The 17,693-nt window shown below is 43.6% G+C and overlaps 48 non-coding genes across 48 annotated transcripts; all 48 read right to left on the bottom strand.

Moving 5' to 3' along the window:
* Window positions 1-92: 92 nt before the first annotated feature.
* TRNAF-GAA (transfer RNA phenylalanine (anticodon GAA)) lies at window positions 93-165 on the bottom strand. The gene has a single exon. It is a non-coding gene; the product is annotated as a tRNA-Phe (tRNA).
* A 251-nt stretch (window positions 166-416) lies between these two features.
* On the bottom strand, window positions 417-489 carry TRNAF-GAA (transfer RNA phenylalanine (anticodon GAA)). The gene has a single exon. It is a non-coding gene; the product is annotated as a tRNA-Phe (tRNA).
* Window positions 490-740: 251 nt separating this feature from the next.
* Window positions 741-813, bottom strand: TRNAF-GAA (transfer RNA phenylalanine (anticodon GAA)). Its single transcript has one exon. It is a non-coding gene; the product is annotated as a tRNA-Phe (tRNA).
* A 250-nt stretch (window positions 814-1,063) lies between these two features.
* On the bottom strand, window positions 1,064-1,136 carry TRNAF-GAA (transfer RNA phenylalanine (anticodon GAA)). Its single transcript has one exon. It is a non-coding gene; the product is annotated as a tRNA-Phe (tRNA).
* A 251-nt stretch (window positions 1,137-1,387) lies between these two features.
* Window positions 1,388-1,460, bottom strand: TRNAL-UAA (transfer RNA leucine (anticodon UAA)). The gene has a single exon. It is a non-coding gene; the product is annotated as a tRNA-Leu (tRNA).
* A 251-nt stretch (window positions 1,461-1,711) lies between these two features.
* On the bottom strand, window positions 1,712-1,784 carry TRNAF-GAA (transfer RNA phenylalanine (anticodon GAA)). Its single transcript has one exon. It is a non-coding gene; the product is annotated as a tRNA-Phe (tRNA).
* Window positions 1,785-2,035: 251 nt separating this feature from the next.
* Window positions 2,036-2,108, bottom strand: TRNAF-GAA (transfer RNA phenylalanine (anticodon GAA)). Its single transcript has one exon. It is a non-coding gene; the product is annotated as a tRNA-Phe (tRNA).
* A 901-nt stretch (window positions 2,109-3,009) lies between these two features.
* Window positions 3,010-3,082, bottom strand: TRNAF-GAA (transfer RNA phenylalanine (anticodon GAA)). Its single transcript has one exon. It is a non-coding gene; the product is annotated as a tRNA-Phe (tRNA).
* A 250-nt stretch (window positions 3,083-3,332) lies between these two features.
* On the bottom strand, window positions 3,333-3,405 carry TRNAF-GAA (transfer RNA phenylalanine (anticodon GAA)). Its single transcript has one exon. It is a non-coding gene; the product is annotated as a tRNA-Phe (tRNA).
* A 249-nt stretch (window positions 3,406-3,654) lies between these two features.
* TRNAF-GAA (transfer RNA phenylalanine (anticodon GAA)) lies at window positions 3,655-3,727 on the bottom strand. The gene has a single exon. It is a non-coding gene; the product is annotated as a tRNA-Phe (tRNA).
* Window positions 3,728-3,976: 249 nt separating this feature from the next.
* Window positions 3,977-4,049, bottom strand: TRNAF-GAA (transfer RNA phenylalanine (anticodon GAA)). The gene has a single exon. It is a non-coding gene; the product is annotated as a tRNA-Phe (tRNA).
* Window positions 4,050-4,300: 251 nt separating this feature from the next.
* Window positions 4,301-4,373, bottom strand: TRNAF-GAA (transfer RNA phenylalanine (anticodon GAA)). The gene has a single exon. It is a non-coding gene; the product is annotated as a tRNA-Phe (tRNA).
* Window positions 4,374-4,623: 250 nt separating this feature from the next.
* Window positions 4,624-4,696, bottom strand: TRNAF-GAA (transfer RNA phenylalanine (anticodon GAA)). The gene has a single exon. It is a non-coding gene; the product is annotated as a tRNA-Phe (tRNA).
* Window positions 4,697-4,946: 250 nt separating this feature from the next.
* TRNAF-GAA (transfer RNA phenylalanine (anticodon GAA)) lies at window positions 4,947-5,019 on the bottom strand. The gene has a single exon. It is a non-coding gene; the product is annotated as a tRNA-Phe (tRNA).
* A 251-nt stretch (window positions 5,020-5,270) lies between these two features.
* Window positions 5,271-5,343, bottom strand: TRNAL-UAA (transfer RNA leucine (anticodon UAA)). The gene has a single exon. It is a non-coding gene; the product is annotated as a tRNA-Leu (tRNA).
* A 251-nt stretch (window positions 5,344-5,594) lies between these two features.
* Window positions 5,595-5,667, bottom strand: TRNAF-GAA (transfer RNA phenylalanine (anticodon GAA)). Its single transcript has one exon. It is a non-coding gene; the product is annotated as a tRNA-Phe (tRNA).
* Window positions 5,668-5,917: 250 nt separating this feature from the next.
* Window positions 5,918-5,990, bottom strand: TRNAF-GAA (transfer RNA phenylalanine (anticodon GAA)). Its single transcript has one exon. It is a non-coding gene; the product is annotated as a tRNA-Phe (tRNA).
* A 250-nt stretch (window positions 5,991-6,240) lies between these two features.
* TRNAF-GAA (transfer RNA phenylalanine (anticodon GAA)) lies at window positions 6,241-6,313 on the bottom strand. The gene has a single exon. It is a non-coding gene; the product is annotated as a tRNA-Phe (tRNA).
* Window positions 6,314-6,564: 251 nt separating this feature from the next.
* Window positions 6,565-6,637, bottom strand: TRNAL-UAA (transfer RNA leucine (anticodon UAA)). Its single transcript has one exon. It is a non-coding gene; the product is annotated as a tRNA-Leu (tRNA).
* Window positions 6,638-6,888: 251 nt separating this feature from the next.
* Window positions 6,889-6,961, bottom strand: TRNAF-GAA (transfer RNA phenylalanine (anticodon GAA)). The gene has a single exon. It is a non-coding gene; the product is annotated as a tRNA-Phe (tRNA).
* Window positions 6,962-7,212: 251 nt separating this feature from the next.
* Window positions 7,213-7,285, bottom strand: TRNAF-AAA (transfer RNA phenylalanine (anticodon AAA)). Its single transcript has one exon. It is a non-coding gene; the product is annotated as a tRNA-Phe (tRNA).
* Window positions 7,286-8,511: 1,226 nt separating this feature from the next.
* On the bottom strand, window positions 8,512-8,584 carry TRNAF-GAA (transfer RNA phenylalanine (anticodon GAA)). Its single transcript has one exon. It is a non-coding gene; the product is annotated as a tRNA-Phe (tRNA).
* Window positions 8,585-8,834: 250 nt separating this feature from the next.
* TRNAF-GAA (transfer RNA phenylalanine (anticodon GAA)) lies at window positions 8,835-8,907 on the bottom strand. Its single transcript has one exon. It is a non-coding gene; the product is annotated as a tRNA-Phe (tRNA).
* A 250-nt stretch (window positions 8,908-9,157) lies between these two features.
* TRNAF-GAA (transfer RNA phenylalanine (anticodon GAA)) lies at window positions 9,158-9,230 on the bottom strand. Its single transcript has one exon. It is a non-coding gene; the product is annotated as a tRNA-Phe (tRNA).
* A 250-nt stretch (window positions 9,231-9,480) lies between these two features.
* TRNAF-GAA (transfer RNA phenylalanine (anticodon GAA)) lies at window positions 9,481-9,553 on the bottom strand. The gene has a single exon. It is a non-coding gene; the product is annotated as a tRNA-Phe (tRNA).
* Window positions 9,554-9,803: 250 nt separating this feature from the next.
* Window positions 9,804-9,876, bottom strand: TRNAF-GAA (transfer RNA phenylalanine (anticodon GAA)). The gene has a single exon. It is a non-coding gene; the product is annotated as a tRNA-Phe (tRNA).
* Window positions 9,877-10,126: 250 nt separating this feature from the next.
* Window positions 10,127-10,199, bottom strand: TRNAL-UAA (transfer RNA leucine (anticodon UAA)). Its single transcript has one exon. It is a non-coding gene; the product is annotated as a tRNA-Leu (tRNA).
* A 251-nt stretch (window positions 10,200-10,450) lies between these two features.
* TRNAF-GAA (transfer RNA phenylalanine (anticodon GAA)) lies at window positions 10,451-10,523 on the bottom strand. Its single transcript has one exon. It is a non-coding gene; the product is annotated as a tRNA-Phe (tRNA).
* A 250-nt stretch (window positions 10,524-10,773) lies between these two features.
* TRNAF-GAA (transfer RNA phenylalanine (anticodon GAA)) lies at window positions 10,774-10,846 on the bottom strand. The gene has a single exon. It is a non-coding gene; the product is annotated as a tRNA-Phe (tRNA).
* A 250-nt stretch (window positions 10,847-11,096) lies between these two features.
* On the bottom strand, window positions 11,097-11,169 carry TRNAF-GAA (transfer RNA phenylalanine (anticodon GAA)). Its single transcript has one exon. It is a non-coding gene; the product is annotated as a tRNA-Phe (tRNA).
* A 250-nt stretch (window positions 11,170-11,419) lies between these two features.
* Window positions 11,420-11,492, bottom strand: TRNAF-GAA (transfer RNA phenylalanine (anticodon GAA)). Its single transcript has one exon. It is a non-coding gene; the product is annotated as a tRNA-Phe (tRNA).
* A 250-nt stretch (window positions 11,493-11,742) lies between these two features.
* Window positions 11,743-11,815, bottom strand: TRNAF-AAA (transfer RNA phenylalanine (anticodon AAA)). Its single transcript has one exon. It is a non-coding gene; the product is annotated as a tRNA-Phe (tRNA).
* Window positions 11,816-12,065: 250 nt separating this feature from the next.
* TRNAF-GAA (transfer RNA phenylalanine (anticodon GAA)) lies at window positions 12,066-12,138 on the bottom strand. Its single transcript has one exon. It is a non-coding gene; the product is annotated as a tRNA-Phe (tRNA).
* A 251-nt stretch (window positions 12,139-12,389) lies between these two features.
* On the bottom strand, window positions 12,390-12,462 carry TRNAL-UAA (transfer RNA leucine (anticodon UAA)). The gene has a single exon. It is a non-coding gene; the product is annotated as a tRNA-Leu (tRNA).
* A 251-nt stretch (window positions 12,463-12,713) lies between these two features.
* TRNAF-GAA (transfer RNA phenylalanine (anticodon GAA)) lies at window positions 12,714-12,786 on the bottom strand. The gene has a single exon. It is a non-coding gene; the product is annotated as a tRNA-Phe (tRNA).
* Window positions 12,787-13,036: 250 nt separating this feature from the next.
* Window positions 13,037-13,109, bottom strand: TRNAF-GAA (transfer RNA phenylalanine (anticodon GAA)). Its single transcript has one exon. It is a non-coding gene; the product is annotated as a tRNA-Phe (tRNA).
* Window positions 13,110-13,359: 250 nt separating this feature from the next.
* On the bottom strand, window positions 13,360-13,432 carry TRNAF-GAA (transfer RNA phenylalanine (anticodon GAA)). Its single transcript has one exon. It is a non-coding gene; the product is annotated as a tRNA-Phe (tRNA).
* Window positions 13,433-13,682: 250 nt separating this feature from the next.
* On the bottom strand, window positions 13,683-13,755 carry TRNAF-AAA (transfer RNA phenylalanine (anticodon AAA)). Its single transcript has one exon. It is a non-coding gene; the product is annotated as a tRNA-Phe (tRNA).
* A 250-nt stretch (window positions 13,756-14,005) lies between these two features.
* On the bottom strand, window positions 14,006-14,078 carry TRNAF-GAA (transfer RNA phenylalanine (anticodon GAA)). Its single transcript has one exon. It is a non-coding gene; the product is annotated as a tRNA-Phe (tRNA).
* Window positions 14,079-14,329: 251 nt separating this feature from the next.
* Window positions 14,330-14,402, bottom strand: TRNAL-UAA (transfer RNA leucine (anticodon UAA)). Its single transcript has one exon. It is a non-coding gene; the product is annotated as a tRNA-Leu (tRNA).
* Window positions 14,403-14,650: 248 nt separating this feature from the next.
* TRNAF-GAA (transfer RNA phenylalanine (anticodon GAA)) lies at window positions 14,651-14,723 on the bottom strand. The gene has a single exon. It is a non-coding gene; the product is annotated as a tRNA-Phe (tRNA).
* A 250-nt stretch (window positions 14,724-14,973) lies between these two features.
* On the bottom strand, window positions 14,974-15,046 carry TRNAF-GAA (transfer RNA phenylalanine (anticodon GAA)). Its single transcript has one exon. It is a non-coding gene; the product is annotated as a tRNA-Phe (tRNA).
* Window positions 15,047-15,297: 251 nt separating this feature from the next.
* Window positions 15,298-15,370, bottom strand: TRNAL-UAA (transfer RNA leucine (anticodon UAA)). Its single transcript has one exon. It is a non-coding gene; the product is annotated as a tRNA-Leu (tRNA).
* A 900-nt stretch (window positions 15,371-16,270) lies between these two features.
* TRNAF-GAA (transfer RNA phenylalanine (anticodon GAA)) lies at window positions 16,271-16,343 on the bottom strand. Its single transcript has one exon. It is a non-coding gene; the product is annotated as a tRNA-Phe (tRNA).
* Window positions 16,344-16,592: 249 nt separating this feature from the next.
* Window positions 16,593-16,665, bottom strand: TRNAF-GAA (transfer RNA phenylalanine (anticodon GAA)). The gene has a single exon. It is a non-coding gene; the product is annotated as a tRNA-Phe (tRNA).
* Window positions 16,666-16,915: 250 nt separating this feature from the next.
* TRNAF-GAA (transfer RNA phenylalanine (anticodon GAA)) lies at window positions 16,916-16,988 on the bottom strand. The gene has a single exon. It is a non-coding gene; the product is annotated as a tRNA-Phe (tRNA).
* A 250-nt stretch (window positions 16,989-17,238) lies between these two features.
* On the bottom strand, window positions 17,239-17,311 carry TRNAF-GAA (transfer RNA phenylalanine (anticodon GAA)). Its single transcript has one exon. It is a non-coding gene; the product is annotated as a tRNA-Phe (tRNA).
* Window positions 17,312-17,561: 250 nt separating this feature from the next.
* TRNAF-GAA (transfer RNA phenylalanine (anticodon GAA)) lies at window positions 17,562-17,634 on the bottom strand. The gene has a single exon. It is a non-coding gene; the product is annotated as a tRNA-Phe (tRNA).
* Between the last annotated feature and the right edge of the window lie 59 nt (window positions 17,635-17,693).

The raw sequence follows: 17,693 nt of genomic DNA, 5'->3' as shown, positions 1-17,693 counted from the left end.
AGCATGTGTGTTCACGTGCGTAATCGTTTCACTCGTTAGAATTATTGCAAAATACTTGCATACCAACAGATTTAACAAAAATGTGCTTTGGACGCCGAAACCCGGGATCGAACCAGGGACCTTTAGATCTTCAGTCTAACGCTCTCCCAACTAAGCTATTTCGGCAGACGGGAGAAGAGTGAAAGAGGGACTTACCAGTTGTTACGTTTCAGTAAAACCGCTTTCCTTTAGCTGTTGAACATTATTACATGTCTTTCACGCTGTTCCGGTTCTTTTGCAACGCCTACTGCCGCGATGCATTCTGAATCAGCATTTTTTTATCAAGCATGTGTGTTCACCTGCGAAACCGTTTCACTCGTTAGAATTATTGCACAATACTTGTATACCGACAGATTTAACAAAAAACGTGCTTTGGACGCCGAAACCCGGGATCGAGCCAAGGACCTTTGGATCTTCAGTCTAACGCTCTCCCAACTGAGCTATTTCGGCAGACAGGAGAAGACTGAAAGCGGGATTCAACCCTTCTTGCGTTTCGGTAAAACCGCTTTATTTTAGCTGTTGCACATTATTACATGTTTTTCACGCTGTTCCTGTTCTTTTGCAACGCCTACTGCCGCGATGCATTCTGAATCAGCATTTTTTTATCAAGCATGTGTGTTCACCTGCGAAACCGTTTCACTCGTTAGAATTATTGCACAATACTTGTATACCGACAGATTTAACAAAAAACGTGCTTTGGACGCCGAAACCCGGGATCGAGCCAAGGACCTTTGGATCTTCAGTCTAACGCTCTCCCAACTGAGCTATTTCGGCAGACGGGAGAAGAGTGAAAGCGGGATTCAACAGTTCTTGCGTTTCGGTAAAACGGCTTTATTTTAGCTGTTGCACATTATTACATGTCTTTCACGCTGTTCCGGTTCTTTTGCAACGCCTACTGCCGCGATGCATTCTGAATCAGCATTTTTTTATCAAGCACGTGTGTTCACCTGCGCAATCGTTTCACTCGTTAGAATTATTGCAAAATACTTGCGTACCGACAGATTTAACAAAAATGTGTTTTGGACGCTGAAACCCGGGATCGAACCAGGGACCTTTAGATCTTCAGTCTAACGCTCTCCCAACTAAGCTATTTCGGCAGACGGGAGAAGAGTGAAAGAGGGACTTACCAGTTGTTACGTTTCAGTAAAACCGCTTTCCTTTAGCTGTTGAACATTATTACATGTCTTTCACGCTGTTCCGGTGCTTTTGCAACGCCTACTGCCACGATGCATTCTGAATCAGCATTTTTTTATCAAGCATGTGTGTTCACCTGCGTAACCGTTTCACTCGTTAGAATTATTGCAAAATACTTGCATACCGACAGATTTAACAAAAAAAGTGCTTTGGACGCCGAAACCCGGGATCTAACCAGGGACCTTCGGATCTTAAGTCTAATGCTCTCCCAACTGAGCTATTTCGGCAGACGGGAGAAGAGTGAAAGCGGGATTCAACACTTCTTGCGTTTCGGTAAAACCGCTTTATTTTAGCTATTCCACATTATTACATGTCTTTCACGCTGTTGCGGTTCTTTTGCAACGCCTACTGCCGCGATGCATTCTGAATCAGCATTTTTTTATCAAGCATGTGTTTTCACCTGCGAAACCGTTTCACTCGTTAGAATTATTGCACAATACTTGTATACCGAAAGATTTACCAAAAAACGTGCTTTGGACGCCGAAACCCGGGATCGAGCCAAGGACCTTTGGATCTTCAGTCTAACGCTCTCCCAACTGAGCTATTTCGGCAGACGGGAGAAGACTGAAAGCGGGATTCAACACTTCTTGCGTTTCGGTAAAACCGCTTTATTTTGGCTGTTGCACATTATTACATGTCTTTCACGCTGTTCCGGTACTTTTGCAACGCCTACTGCCACGATGCATTCTGAATCAGCATTTTTTTATCAAGCATGTGTGTTCACATGCGAAACCGTTTCACTCGTTAGAATTATTGCACAATACTTGTATACCGAAAGATTTACCAAAAAACGTGCTTTGGACGCCGAAACCCAGGATCGAACCAGGGACCTTTAGATCTTCAGTCTAACGCTCTCCCAACTGAGCTATTTCGGCAGACGGGAGAAGAGTGAAAGCGGGATTCAACAGTTCTTGCGTTTCGGTAAAACGGCTTTATTTTAGCTGTTGCACATTATTACATGTCTTTCACGCTGTTCCGGTTCTTTTGCAACGCCTACTGCCGCGATGCATTCTGAATCAGCATTTTTTTATCAAGCACGTGTGTTCACCTGCGTAACCGTTTCACTCGTTAGAATTATTGCAAAATACTTGTATACCGACAGATTTAACAAAAAAAAGTGCTTTGGACGCCGAAACCCGCGATCGAGCCAAGGACCTTGGGATCTTCAGTCTAACGCTCTCCCAACTGAGCTATTTCGGCAGACGGGAGAAGAGTGAAAGCGGGATTCAACAGTTCTTGCGTTTCGGTAAAACCGCTTTATTTTAGCAGTTGCACATTAATACATGTCTTTCACGCTGTTCCGGTTCTTTTGCAACGCCTACTGCCGCGATGCATTCTGAATCAGCATTTTTTTATCAAGCATCTGTGTTCACCTGCGTAACCGTTTCAATCGTTAGAATTATTGCAAAATCCTTGTATACCGACAGATTTAACAAAAAAAAAAGTGCTTTGGACGCCGAAACCCGCGATCGAGCCAAGGACCTTGGGATCTTCAGTCTAACGCTCTCCCAACTGAGCTATTTCGGCAGACGGGAGAAGAGTGAAAGCGGGATTCAACAGTTCTTGCGTTTAAGTAAAACCGCTTTATTTTAGCAGTTGCACATTATTACATGTCTTTCACGCTGTTCCGGTTCTTTTGCAACGCCTACTGCCGCGATGCATTCTGAATCAGCATTTTTTATCAAGCTTGTGTGTTCACCTGCGTAACCGTTTCACTCGTTAGAATTATTGCAAAATACTTGCATACCGACAGATTTAACAAAAATGTGCTTTGGACGCCGAAACCCGGGATCGAACCAGGGACCTTTAGATCTTCAGTCTAACGTTCTCTCAACTGAGCTATTTCGGCAGACGGGAGAAGAGTGAAAGCGGGATTCAACAGTTCTTGCGTTTCGGTAAAACCGCTTTATTTTAGCTGTTGCACATTATTACATGTCTTTCACGCTGTTCCGGTTCTTTTGCAACGCCTACTGCCGCGATGCATTCTGAATCAGAATTTTTTTAACAAGCATGTGTGTTCACCTGCGTAATCGTTTCACTCGTTAGAATTATTGCAAAATACTTGCATACCGACCGATTTAACAAAAATGTGCTTTGGACGCCGAAACCCGGGATCGAACCAGGGACATTTAGATCTTCAGTCTAACGCTATCCCAACTGAGCTATTTCGGCAGACGGGAGAAGAGTGAAAGCGGGATTCAACATTTCTTGCGTTTCGGTAAAACCGCTTTATTTTAGCTGTTGCACATTATTACATGTCTTTCATGCTGTTCCGGTTCTTTTGCAACGCCTACTGCCGCGATGCATTCTGAATCAGCATTTTTTATCAAGCATGTGTGTTCACCTGCGTAACCGTTTCACTCGTTAGAATTATTGCAAAATACTTGCATACCGACAGATTTAACAAAATTGCGCTTTGGACGCCGAAACCTGGGATCGAACCAGGGACCTTTAGATCTTCAGTCTAACGCTCTCCCAACTGAGCTATTTCGGCAGACGGGAGAAGAGTGAAAGCGGGATTCAACATTTCTTGCGTTTCGGTAAAACCGCTTTATTTTAGCTGTTGCACATTATTACATGTCTTTCATGCTGTTCCGGTTCTTTTGCAACGCCTACTGCCGCGATGCATTCTGAATCAGCATTTTTTATCAAGCATGTGTGTTCACGTGCGTAATCGTTTCACTCGTTAGAATTATTGCAAAATACTTGCATACCAACAGATTTAACAAAAATGTGCTTTGGACGCCGAAACCCGGGATCGAACCAGGGACCTTTAGATCTTCAGTCTAACGCTCTCCCAACTAAGCTATTTCGGCAGACGGGAGAAGAGTGAAAGAGGGACTTACCAGTTGTTACGTTTCAGTAAAACCGCTTTCCTTTAGCTGTTGAACATTATTACATGTCTTTCACGCTGTTCCGGTTCTTTTGCAACGCCTACTGCCGCGATGCATTCTGAATCAGCATTTTTTTATCAAGCATGTGTGTTCACCTGCGAAACCGTTTCACTCGTTAGAATTATTGCACAATACTTGTATACCGACAGATTTAACAAAAAACGTGCTTTGGACGCCGAAACCCGGCATCGAGCCAAGGACCTTTGGATCTTCAGTCTAACGCTCTCCCAACTGAGCTATTTCGGCAGACGGGAGAAGACTGAAAGCGGGATTCAACCCTTCTTGCGTTTCGGTAAAACCGCTTTATTTTAGCTGTTGCACATTATTACATGTTTTTCACGCTGTTCCTGTTCTTTTGCAACGCCTACTGCCGCGATGCATTCTGAATCAGCATTTTTTTATCAAGCATGTGTGTTCACGTGCGTAATCGTTTCACTCGTTAGAATTATTGCAAAATACTTGCATACCAACAGATTTAACAAAAATGTGCTTTGGACGCCGAAACCCGGGATCGAACCAGGGACCTTTAGATCTTCAGTCTAACGCTCTCCCAACTGAGCTATTTCGGCAGACGGGAGAAGAGTGAAAGCGGGATTCAACAGTTCTTGCGTTTCGGTAAAACGGCTTTATTTTAGCTGTTGCACATTATTACATGTCTTTCACGCTGTTCCGTTTCTTTTGCAACGCCTACTGCCGCGATGCATTCTGAATCAGCATTTTTTTATCAAGCACGTGTGTTCACCTGCGCAATCGTTTCACTCGTTAGAATTATTGCAAAATACTTGCGTACCGACAGATTTAACAAAAATGTGTTTTGGACGCTGAAACCCGGGATCGAACCAGGGACCTTTAGATCTTCAGTCTAACGCTCTCCCAACTAAGCTATTTCGGCAGACGGGAGAAGAGTGAAAGAGGGACTTACCAGTTGTTACGTTTCAGTAAAACCGCTTTCCTTTAGCTGTTGAACATTATTACATGTCTTTCACGCTGTTCCGGTGCTTTTGCAACGCCTACTGCCACGATGCATTCTGAATCAGCATTTTTTTATCAAGCATGTGTGTTCACCTGCGTAACCGTTTCACTCGTTAGAATTATTGCAAAATACTTGCATACCGACAGATTTAACAAAAAAAGTGCTTTGGACGCCGAAACCCGGGATCTAACCAGGGACCTTCGGATCTTAAGTCTAATGCTCTCCCAACTGAGCTATTTCGGCAGACGGGAGAAGAGTGAAAGCGGGATTCAACACTTCTTGCGTTTCGGTAAAACCGCTTTATTTTAGCTATTCCACATTATTACATGTCTTTCACGCTGTTGCGGTTCTTTTGCAACGCCTACTGCCGCGATGCATTCTGAATCAGCATTTTTTTATCAAGCATGTGTGTTCACCTGCGAAACCGTTTCACTCGTTAGAATTATTGCACAATACTTGTATACCGACAGATTTAACAAAAAACGTGCTTTGGACGCCGAAACCCGGGATCGAGCCAAGGACCTTTGGATCTTCAGTCTAACGCTCTCCCAACTGAGCTATTTCGGCAGACGGGAGAAGACTGAAAGCGGGATTCAACCCTTCTTGCGTTTCGGTAAAACCGCTTTATTTTAGCTGTTGCACATTATTACATGTTTTTCACGCTGTTCCTGTTCTTTTGCAACGCCTACTGCCGCGATGCATTCTGAATCAGCATTTTTTTATCAAGCATGTGTGTTCACGTGCGTAATCGTTTCACTCGTTAGAATTATTGCAAAATACTTGCATACCAACAGATTTAACAAAAATGTGCTTTGGACGCCGAAACCCGGGATCGAACCAGGGACCTTTAGATCTTCAGTCTAACGCTCTCCCAACTGAGCTATTTCGGCAGACGGGAGAAGAGTGAAAGCGGGATTCAACAGTTCTTACGTTTCGGTAAAACGGCTTTATTTTAGCTGTTGCACATTATTACATGTCTTTCACGCTGTTCCGGTTCTTTTGCAACGCCTACTGCCGCGATGCATTCTGAATCAGCATTTTTTTATCAAGCACGTGTGTTCACCTGCGCAATCGTTTCACTCGTTAGAATTATTGCAAAATACTTGCGTACCGACAGATTTAACAAAAATGTGTTTTGGACGCTGAAACCCGGGATCGAACCAGGGACCTTTAGATCTTCAGTCTAACGCTCTCCCAACTAAGCTATTTCGGCAGACGGGAGAAGAGTGAAAGAGGGACTTACCAGTTGTTACGTTTCAGTAAAACCGCTTTCCTTTAGCTGTTGAACATTATTACATGTCTTTCACGCTGTTCCGGTGCTTTTGCAACGCCTACTGCCACGATGCATTCTGAATCAGCATTTTTTTATGAAGCATGTGTGTTCACCTGCGTAACCGTTTCACTCGTTAGAATTATTGCAAAATACTTGCATACCGACAGATTTAACAAAAAAAGTGCTTTGGACGCCGAAACCCGGGATCTAACCAGGGACCTTCGGATCTTAAGTCTAATGCTCTCCCAACTGAGCTATTTCGGCAGACGGGAGAAGAGTGAAAGCGGGATTCAACACTTCTTGCGTTTCGGTAAAACCGCTTTATTTTAGCTATTCCACATTATTACATGTCTTTCACGCTGTTGCGGTTCTTTTGCAACGCCTACTGCCGCGATGCATTCTGAATCAGCATTTTTTTATCAAGCATGTGTGTTCACCTGCGAAACCGTTTCACTCGTTAGAATTATTGCACAATACTTGTATACCGAAAGATTTACCAAAAAACGTGCTTTGGACGCCGAAACCCGGGATCGAGCCAAGGACCTTTGGATCTTCAGTCTAACGCTCTCCCAACTGAGCTATTTCGGCAGACGGGAGAAGACTGAAAGCGGGATTCAACACTTCTTGCGTTTCGGTAAAACCGCTTTATTTTGGCTGTTGCACATTATTACATGTCTTTCACGCTGTTCCGGTACTTTTGCAACGCCTACTGCCACGATGCATTCTGAATCAGCATTTTTTTATCAAGCATGTGTGTTCACATGCGAAACCGTTTCACTCGTTAGAATTATTGCACAATACTTGTATACCGAAAGATTTACCAAAAAACGTGCTTTGGACGCCGAAACCCAGGATCGAACCAGGGACCTTTAGATCTTTAGTCTAACGCTCTCGCAACTGAGCTATTTCGGAAGACGGGAGAAGAGTGAAAGCGGCATTCAACAGTTCTGGCGTTTCGGTTAAACCGCTTTATTTTAGCTGTGTCACATTATTACATGTCTTTCACGCTGTTCCGGTTCTTTTGCAACGCCTACTGCCACGATGCATTCTGAATCAGCATTTTTTTATCAAGCATGTGTGTTCACCTGCGTAACCGTTTCACTCGTTAGAATTATTGCAAAATACTTGTATACCGACAGATTTAACAAAAAAAAAGTGCTTTGGACGCCGAAACCCGCGATCGAGCCAAGGACCTTGGGATCTTCAGTCTAACGCTCTCCCAACTGAGCTATTTCGGCAGACGGGAGAAGAGTGAAAGCGGGATTCAACAGTTCTTGCGTTTCGGTAAAACCGCTTTATTTTAGCAGTTGCACATTAATACATGTCTTTCACGCTGTTCCGGTTCTTTTGCAACGCCTACTGCCGCGATGCATTCTGAATCAGCATTTTTTTATCAAGCATGTGTGTTCACCTGCGTAACCGTTTCAATCGTTAGAATTATTGCAAAATCCTTGTATACCGACAGATTTAACAAAAAAAAAGTGCTTTGGACGCCGAAACCCGCGATCGAGCCAAGGACCTTGGGATCTTCAGTCTAACGCTCTCCCAACTGAGCTATTTCGGCAGACGGGAGAAGAGTGAAAGCGGGATTCAACAGTTCTTCCGTTTAAGTAAAACCGCTTTATTTTAGCAGTTGCACATTATTACATGTCTTTCACGCTGTTCCGGTTCTTTTGCAACGCCTACTGCCGCGATGCATTCTGAATCAGCATTTTTTTATCAAGCATGTGTGTTCACCTGCGTAACCGTTTCACTCGTTAGAATTATTGCAAAATACTTGTATACCGACCGATTTAACAAAAAAAGTGCTTTGGACGCCGAAACCCGCGATCGAGCCAAGGACCTTGGGATCTTCACTCTAACGCTCTCCCAACTGAGCTATTTCGGCAGACGGGAGAAGAGTGAAAGCGGGATTCAACAGTTCTTGCGTTTCGGTAAAACCGCTTTATTTTAGCAGTTGCACATTATTACATGTCTTTCACGCTGTTCCGGTTCTTTTGCAACGCCTACTGCCGCGATGCATTCTGAATCAGCATTTTTTTAACAAGCATGTGTGTTCACCTGCGTAATCGTTTCACTCGTTAGAATTATTGCAAAATACTTGCATACCGACAGATTTAAAAAAAATGTGCTTTGGACGCCGAAACCCGGGATCGAACCAGGGACCTTTAGATTTTCAGTCTAACGCTCTCCCAACTGAGCTATTTCGGCAGACGGGAGAAGAGTGAAAGCGGGATTCAACAGTTCTTGCGTTTCAGTAAAACCACTTTATTTTAGCTGTTGCACATTATTACATGTCTTTCACGCTGTTCCGGTTCTTTTGCAACGCCTACTGCCGCGATGCATTCTGAATCAGCATTTTTTTAACAAGCATGTGTGTTCACCTGCGTAATCGTTTCACTCGTTAGAATTATTGCAAAATACTTGCATACCGACAGATTTAAAAAAAATGTGCTTTGGACGCCGAAACCCGGGATCGAACCAGGGACCTTTAGATTTTCAGTCTAACGCTCTCCCAACTGAGCTATTTCGGCAGACGGGAGAAGAGTGAAAGCGGGATTCAACAGTTCTTGCGTTTCAGTAAAACCACTTTATTTTAGCTGTTGCACATTATTACATGTCTTTCACGCTGTTCCGGTTCTTTTGCAACGCCTACTGCCGCGATGCATTCTGAATCAGCATTTTTTTATCAAGAATGTGTGTTCACCTGCGTAACCGTTTCACTCGTTAGAATTATTGCAAAATACCTGCATACCGACAGATTTAACAAAAATGTGCTTTGGACGCCGAAACCCGGGATCGAACCAGGGACCTTTAGATCTTCAGTCTAACGCTCTCTCAACTGAGCTATTTCGGCAGACGGGAGAAGAGTGAAAGCGGGATTCAACAGTTCTTGCGTTTCGGTAAAACCGCTTTATTTTAGCTGTTGCACATTATTACATGTCTTTCACGCTGTTCCGGTTCTTTTGCAACGCCTACTGCCGCGATGCATTCTGAATCAGCATTTTTTTAACAAGCATGAGTGTTCACCTGCGTAATCGTTTCACTCGTTAGAATTATTGCAAAATATTTGCATACCGACAGATTTAACAAAAATGTGCTTTGGACGCCGAAACCTGGGATCGAACCAGGGACCTTTAGATCTTCAGTCTAACGCTCTTGCAAGTGAGCTATTTCGGCAGACGGGAGAAGAGTGAAAGCGGGATTCAACAGTTCTTGCGTTTCGGTAAAACCGCTTTATTTTAGCTGTTGCACATTATTACATGTCTTTCACGCTGTTCCGGTTCTTTTGCAACGCCTCCTGCCGCGATGCATTCTGAATCAGCATTTTTTTATCAAGCATGTGTGTTCACCTGCGTAACCGTTTCACTCGTTATAATTATTGCAAAATACTTGCATACCGACAGATTTAACAAAAATGTGCTTTGGACACCGAAACCCGAGATCGAACCAGGGACCTTTAGATCTTCAGTCTAACGCTCTCCCGACTGAGCTATTTCGGCAGACGGGAGAAGAGTGAAAGCGGGATTCACAGTTCTTGCGTTTCGGTAAAACCGCTTTATTTTAGCTGTTGCACATTATTACATGTCTTTCACGCTGTTCCGGTTCTTTTGCAACGCCTACTGCCGCGATGCATTCTGAATCAGCATTTTTTTAACAAGCATGTGTGTTCACCTGCGTAACCGTTTCACTCGTTAGAATTATTGCAAAATACTTACATACCGACAGATTTAACAAAAAAAGTGCTTTGGACGCCGAAACCCGGGATCTAACCAGGGACCTTCGGATCTTAAGTCTAATGCTCTCCCAATTGAGCTATTTCGCCAGACGGGAGAAGAGTGAAAGCGGGATTCAACACTTCTTGCGTTTCGGTAAAACCGCTTTATTTTAGCTATTGCACATTATTACATGTCTTTCACGCTGTTCCGGTTCTTTTGCAACACCTACTGCCGCGATGCATTCTGAATCAGCATTTTTTTAACAAGCATGTGTGTTCACCTGCGTAACCGTTTCACTCGTTAGAATTATTGCAAAATACTTGCATACCGACAGATTTAACAAAAAAAGTGCTGTGGACGCCGAAACCCGGGATCGAACCTGGGACCTTTAGATCTTCAGTCTAACGCTCTCTCAACTGAGCTATTTCGGCAGACGGGAGAAGAGTGAAAGCGGGATTCAACAGTTCTTGCGTTTCGGTAAAACCGCTTTATTTTAGCTGTTGTACATTATTACATGTCTTTCACGCTGTTCCGGTTCTTTTGCAACACCTACTGCCGCGATGCATTCTGAATCAGCATTTTTTTAACAAGCATGAGTGTTCACCTGCGTAATCGTTTCACTCGTTAGAATTATTGCAAAATATTTGCATACCGACAGATTTAACAAAAATGTGCTTTGGACGCCGAAACCTGGGATCGAACCAGGGACCTTTAAATCTTCAGTCTAACGCTATCCCAACTGAGCTATTTCGGCAGACGGGAAAAGAGTGAAAGCGGAATTCAACAGTTGTTGCGTTTCGGTAAAACCGCTTTATTTTAGCTGTTGCAGATTATTACATGTCTTTCACGCTGTTCCGGTTCTTTTGCAACGCCTACTGCCGCGATGCATTCTGAATCAGCATTTTTTTATCAAGCATGTGTGTTCACCTGCGTAACCGTTTCACTCGTTAGAATTATTGCAAAATACTTGCATACCGACAGATTTAACAAAAATGTGCTTTGGACGACGAAACCCGGGATCGAACCAGGGACCTTTAGATCTTCAGTCTAACGCTCTCTCAACTGAGCTATTTCGGCAGACGGGAGAAGAGTGAAAGCGGGATTCAACAGTTCTTGCGTTTCGGTAAAACCGCTTTATTTTAGCTGTTGCACATTATTACATGTCTTTCACGCTGTTCCGGTTCTTTTGCAATGCCTCCTGCCGCGATGCATTCTGAATCAGCATTTTTTTATCAAGCATGTGTGTTCACCTGCGTAACCGTTTCACTCGTTATAATTATTGCAAAATACTTGCATACCGACAGATTTAACAAAAATGTGCTTTGGACACCGAAACCCGAGATCGAACCAGGGACCTTTAGATCTTCAGTCTAACGCTCTCCCGACTGAGCTATTTCGGCAGACGGGAGAAGAGTGAAAGAGGGACTTACCAGTTGTTACGTTTCAGTAAAACCGCTTTCCTTTAGCTGTTGAACATTATTACATGTCTTTCACGCTGTTCCGGTGCTTTTGCAACGCCTACTGCCACGATGCATTCTGAATCAGCAATTTTTTATCAAGCATGTGTGTTCACCTGCGTAACCGTTTCACTCGTTAGAATTATTGCAAAATACTTGCATACCGACAGATTTAACAAAAATGTGCTTTGGACGACGAAACCCGGGATCGAACCAGGGACCTTTAGATCTTTAGTCTAACGCTCTCTCAACTGAGCTATTTCGGCAGACGGGGGAAGAGTGAAAGCGGGATTCAACAGTTCTTGCGTTTCGGTAAAACCGCTTTATTTTAGCTGTTGCACATTATTACATGTCTTTCACGCTGTTCCGGTTCTTTTGCAACGCCTCCTGCCGCGATGCATTCTGAATCAGCATTTTTTTATCAAGCATGTGTGTTCACCTGCGTAACCGTTTCACTCGTTTTAATTATTGCAAAATACTTGCATACCGACAGATTTAACAAAAATGTGCTTTGGACACCGAAACCCGAGATCGAACCAGGGACCTTTAGATCTTCAGTCTAACGCTCTCCCGACTGAGCTATTTCGGCAGACGGGAGAAGAGTGAAAGCGGGATTCAACAGTTCTTGCGTTTCGGTAAAACCGCTTTATTTTAGCTGTTGCACATTATTACATGTCTTTCACGCTGTTCCGGTTCTTTTGCAACGCCTACTGCCGCGATGCATTCTGAATCAGCATTTTTTTAACAAGCACGTGTGTTCACCTGCGTAACCGTTTCACTCGTTAGAATTATTGCAAAATACTTGCATACCGACAGATTTAACAAAAAAAGTGCTTTGGACGCCGAAACCCGGGATCTAACCAGGGACCTTCGGATCTTAAGTCTAATGCTCTCCCAACTGAGCTATTTCGGCAGACGGGAGAAGAGTGAAAGCGGGATTCAACACTTCTTGCGTTTCGGTAAAACCGCTTTATTTTAGCTATTGCACATTATTACATGTCTTTCACGCTGTTCCGGTTCTTTTGCAACGCCTACTGCCGCGATGCATTCTGAATCAGCATTTTTTTATCAAGCATGCTTGTTCACCTGCGAAACCGTTTCACTCGTTAGAATTATTGCACAATACTTGTATACCGACAGATTTAACAAAAAACGTGCTTTGGACGCCGAAACCCGGGATCGAGCCAAGGACCTTTGGAACTTCAGTCTAACGCTCTCCCAACTGAGCTATTTCGGCAGACGGGAGAAGACTGAAAGCAGGATTCAACACTTCTTGCGTTTCGGTAAAACCGCTTTATTTTAGCTGTTGCACATTATTACATGTCTTTCACGCTGTTCCGGTACTTTTGCAACGTCTACTGCCACGATGCATTCTGAATCAGCATTTTTTTATCAAGCATGTGTGTTCACCTGCGTAACCGTTTCACTCGTTAGAACTATTGCAAAATACTTGCATACCGACAGATTTAACAAAAATGTGCTTTGGACGACGAAACCCGGGATCGAACCAGGGACCTTTAGATCTTCAGTCTAACGCTCTCTCAACTGAGCTATTTCGGCAGACGGGAGAAGAGTGAAAGCGGGATTCAACAGTTCTTGCGTTTCGGTAAAACCGCTTTATTTTAGCTGTTGCACATTATTACATGTCTTTCACGCTGTTCTGGTTCTTTTGCAACGCCTCCGGCCGCGATGCATTCTGAATCAGCATTTTTTTATCAAGCATGTGTGTTCACCTGCGTAACCGTTTCACTCGTTATAATTATTGCAAAATACTTGCATACCGACAGATTTAACAAAAATGTGCTTTGGACACCGAAACCCGAGATCGAACCAGGGACCTTTAGATCTTCAGTCTAACGCTCTCCCGACTGAGCTATTTCGGCAGACGGGAGAAGAGTGAAAGAGGGACTTACCAGTTGTTACGTTTCAGTAAAACCGCTTTCCTTTAGCTGTTGAACATTATTACATGTCTTTCACGCTGTTCCGGTGCTTTTGCAACGCCTACTGCCACGATGCATTCTGAATCAGCAATTTTTTATCAAGCATGTGTGTTCACCTGCGTAACCGTTTCACTCGTTAGAATTATTGCAAAATACTTGCATACCGACAGATTTAACAAAAATGTGCTTTGGACGACGAAACCCGGGATCGAACCAGGGACCTTTAGATCTTTAGTCTAACGCTCTCTCAACTGAGCTATTTCGGCAGACGGGAGAAGAGTGAAAGCGGGATTCAACAGTTCTTGCGTTTCGGTAAAACCGCTTTATTTTAGCTGTTGCACATTATTACATGTCTTTCACGCTGTTCCGGTTCTTTTGCAACGCCTCCTGCCGCGATGCATTCTGAATCAGCATTTTTTTATCAAGCATGTGTGTTCACCTGCGTAACCGTTTCACTCGTTATAATTATTGCAAAATACTTGCATACCGACAGATTTAACAAAAATGTGCTTTGGACACCGAAACCCGAGATCGAACCAGAGACCTTTAGATCTTCAGTCTAACGCTCTCCCGACTGAGCTATTTCGGCAGACGGGAGAAGAGTGAAAGCGGGATTCAACAGTTCTTGCGTTTCGGTAAAACCGCTTTATTTTAGCTGTTGCACATTATTACATGTCTTTCACGCTGTTCCGGTTCTTTTGCAACGCCTACTGCCGCGATGCATTCTGAATCAGCATTTTTTTAACAAGCACGTGTGTTCACCTGCGTAACCGTTTCACTCGTTAGAATTATTGCAAAATACTTGCATACCGACAGATTTAACAAAAAAAGTGCTTTGGACGCCGAAACCCGGGATCTAACCAGGGACCTTCGGATCTTAAGTCTAATGCTCTCCCAACTGAGCTATTTCGGCAGACGGGAGAAGACTGAAAGCGGGATTCAACACTTCTTGCGTTTCGGTAAAACCGCTTTATTTTAGCTGTTGCACATTATTACATGTCTTTCACGCTGTTCCGGTACTTTTGCAACGCCTACTGCCACGATGCATTCTGAATCAGCATTTTTTTATCAAGCGTGTGTTCACCTGCGTAACCGTTTCACTCGTTAGAATTATTGCAAAATACTTGCATACCGACAGATTTAACAAAAATGTGCTTTGGACGACGAAACCCGGGATCGAACCAGGGACCTTTAGATCTTCAGTCTAACGCTTTCTCAACTGAGCTATTTCGGCAGACGGGAGAAGAGTGAAAGCGGGATTCAACAGTTCTTGCGTTTCGGTAAAACCGCTTTATTTTAGCTGTTGCACATTATTACATGTCTTTCACGCTGTTCCGGTTCTTTTGCAACGCCTCCTGCCGCGATGCATTCTGAATCAGCATTTTTTTATCAAGCATGTGTGTTCACCTGCGTAACCGTTTCACTCGTTATAATTATTGCAAAATACTTGCATACCGACAGATTTAACAAAAATGTGCTTTGGACACCGAAACCCGAGATCGAACCAGGGACCTTTAGATCTTCAGTCTAACGCTCTCCCGACTCAGCTATTTCGGCAGACGGGAGAAGAGTGAAAGAGGGACTTACCAGTTGTTACGTTTCAGTAAAACCGCTTGCCTTTAGCTGTTGAACATTATTACATGTCTTTCACGCTGTTCCGGTGCTTTTGCAACGCCTACTGCCACGATGCATTCTGAATCAGCATTTTTTTATCAAGCATGTGTGTTCACCTGCGTAACCGTTTCACTCGTTAGAATTATTGCAAAATACTTGCATACCGACAGATTTAACAAAAAAAGTGCTTTGGACTCCGAAACCCGGGATCTAACCAGGGACCTTCGGATCTTAAGTCTAATGCTCTCCCAACTGAGCTATTTCGGCAGACGGGAGAAGAGTGGAAGCGGGATTCAACGCTTCTTGCGTTTCGGTAAAACCGCTTTATTTTAGCTGTTGCACATTATTACATGTCTTTCACGCTGTTCCGGTACTTTTGCAATGCCTACTGCCACGATGAATTCTGAATCAGCATTTTTTTATCAAGCATGTGTGTTCACCTGCGTAACCGTTTCACTCGTTAGAATTATTGCAAAATACTTGTATACCGACAGATTTAACAAAAAAAGTGCTTTGGACGCCGAAACCCAGGATCAAACCAGAGACCTTTAGATCTTTAGTCTAACGCTCTCGCAACTGAGCTATTTCGGAAGACGGGAGAAGAGTGAAAGCGGCATTCAACAGTTCTTGCGTTTCGGTAAAACCGCTTTATTTTAGCTGTTGCACATTATTACATGTCTTTCACGCTGTTCCGATTCTTTTGCAACGCCTACTGCCACGATGCATTCTGAATCAGCATTTTTTTTATCAAGCATGTGTGTTCACCTGCGTAACCGTTTCACTCGTTAGAATTATTGCAAAATACTTGTATACCGACAGATTTAACAAAAAAAAGTGCTTTGGACGCCGAAACCCGCGATCGAGCCAAGGACCTTGGGATCTTCAGTCTAACGCTCTCCCAACTGAGCTATTTCGGCAGACGGGAGAAGAGTGAAAGCGGGATTTAACAGTTATTGCGTTTCAGTAAAACCGCTTTATTTTAGCTGTTGCACATTATTACATGTCTTTCACGCTGTTCCGGTTCTTTTGCAACGCCTACTGCCGCGATGCATTCTGAATCAGCATTTTTTTATCAAGAATGTGTGTTCACCTGCGTAATCGTTTCACTCCTTAGAATTACTGCAAAATACTTGCGTACCGACAGATTTAACAAAAATGTGCTTTGGACGCCACAACCCGGGATCGAACCAGGGACCTTTAGATCTTCAGTCTAACGCGCTCCCAACTGAGCTATTTCGGCAGACGGGAGAAGAGTGAAAGTGGGATTCAACAGTTCTTGCGTTTCGGTAAAACCGCGTTATTTTAGCTGTTGCACATTATTACATGTCTTTCACGCTGTTCCGGTTCTTTTGCAACGCCTACTGCCGCGATGCATTCTGAATCAGCATTTTTTTAACAAGCATGTGTGTTCACCTGCGTAATCGTTTCACTCGTTAGAATTATTGCAAAATACTTGCATACCGACAGATTTAAAAAAATGTGCTTTGGACGCCGAAACCCGGGATCGAACCAGGGAACTTTAGATTTTCAGTCTAACGCTCTCCCAACTGAGCTATTTCGGCAGACGGGAGAAGAGTGAAAGCGGGATTCAACAGTTCTTGCGTTTCGGTAAAACCGCTTTATTTTAGCTGTTCCACATTATTACATGTCTTTCACGCTGTTCCGGTTATTTTGCAACGCCTACTGCCGCGATGCATTCTGAATCAGCATTTTTTTATCAAGCATGTGTGTTCACCTGCGTAACCGTTTCACTCGTTAGAATTATGGCAAAATACTTGCATACCGACAGATTTAACAAAAATGTGCTTTGGACGCCGAAACCCGGGATCGAACCAGGGACCTTTAGATCTTCAGTCTAACGCTCTCTCAACTGAGCTATTTCGGCAGACGGGAGAACAGTGAAAGCGGGATTCAACAGTTCTCGCGTTTCGGTAAAACCGCTTTATTTTAGCTGTTGCACATTATTACATGTCTTTCACGCTGTTCCGGTTCTTTTGCAACGCCTACTGCCGCGATGCATTCTGAATCAGCATTTTTTTAACAAGCATGAATGTTCACCTGCGTAATCGTTTCACTCGTTAGAATTATTGCAAAATATTTGCATACCGACAGATTTAACAAAAATGTGCTTTGGACGCCGAAACATGGGATCGAACCAGGGACCTTTAGATCTTCAGTCTAACGATATCCCAACTGAGCTATTTCGGCAGACGGGAGAAGAGTGAAAGCGGAATTCAACAGTTGTTGCGTTTCGGTAAAACCGCTTTATTTTAGCTGTTGCAGATTATTACATGTCTTTCACGCTGTTCCGGTTCTTTTGCAACGCCTACTGCCGCGATGCATTCTGAATCAGCATTTTTTTATCAAGCATGTGTGTTCACCTGCGTAACCGTTTCACTCATTAGAATTATTGCAAAATACTTGCATACCGACAGATTTAACAGAAATGTGCTTTGGACGACGAAACCCGGGATCGAACCAGGGACCTTTAGATCTTCAGTCTAACGCTCTCTCAACTGAGCTATTTCGGCAGACGGGAGAAGAGTGAAAGCGGGATTCAAAAGTTCTTGCGTTTCGGTAAAACCGCTTT

The sequence above is a fragment of the Rhipicephalus microplus genome, chromosome 4, assembly GCF_043290135.1.
Source record: "Rhipicephalus microplus isolate Deutch F79 chromosome 4, USDA_Rmic, whole genome shotgun sequence".
Taxonomy (NCBI): Eukaryota; Metazoa; Arthropoda; class Arachnida; order Ixodida; family Ixodidae; genus Rhipicephalus; species Rhipicephalus microplus.
This window is presented reverse-complemented; position numbering and strand designations above follow the sequence as displayed.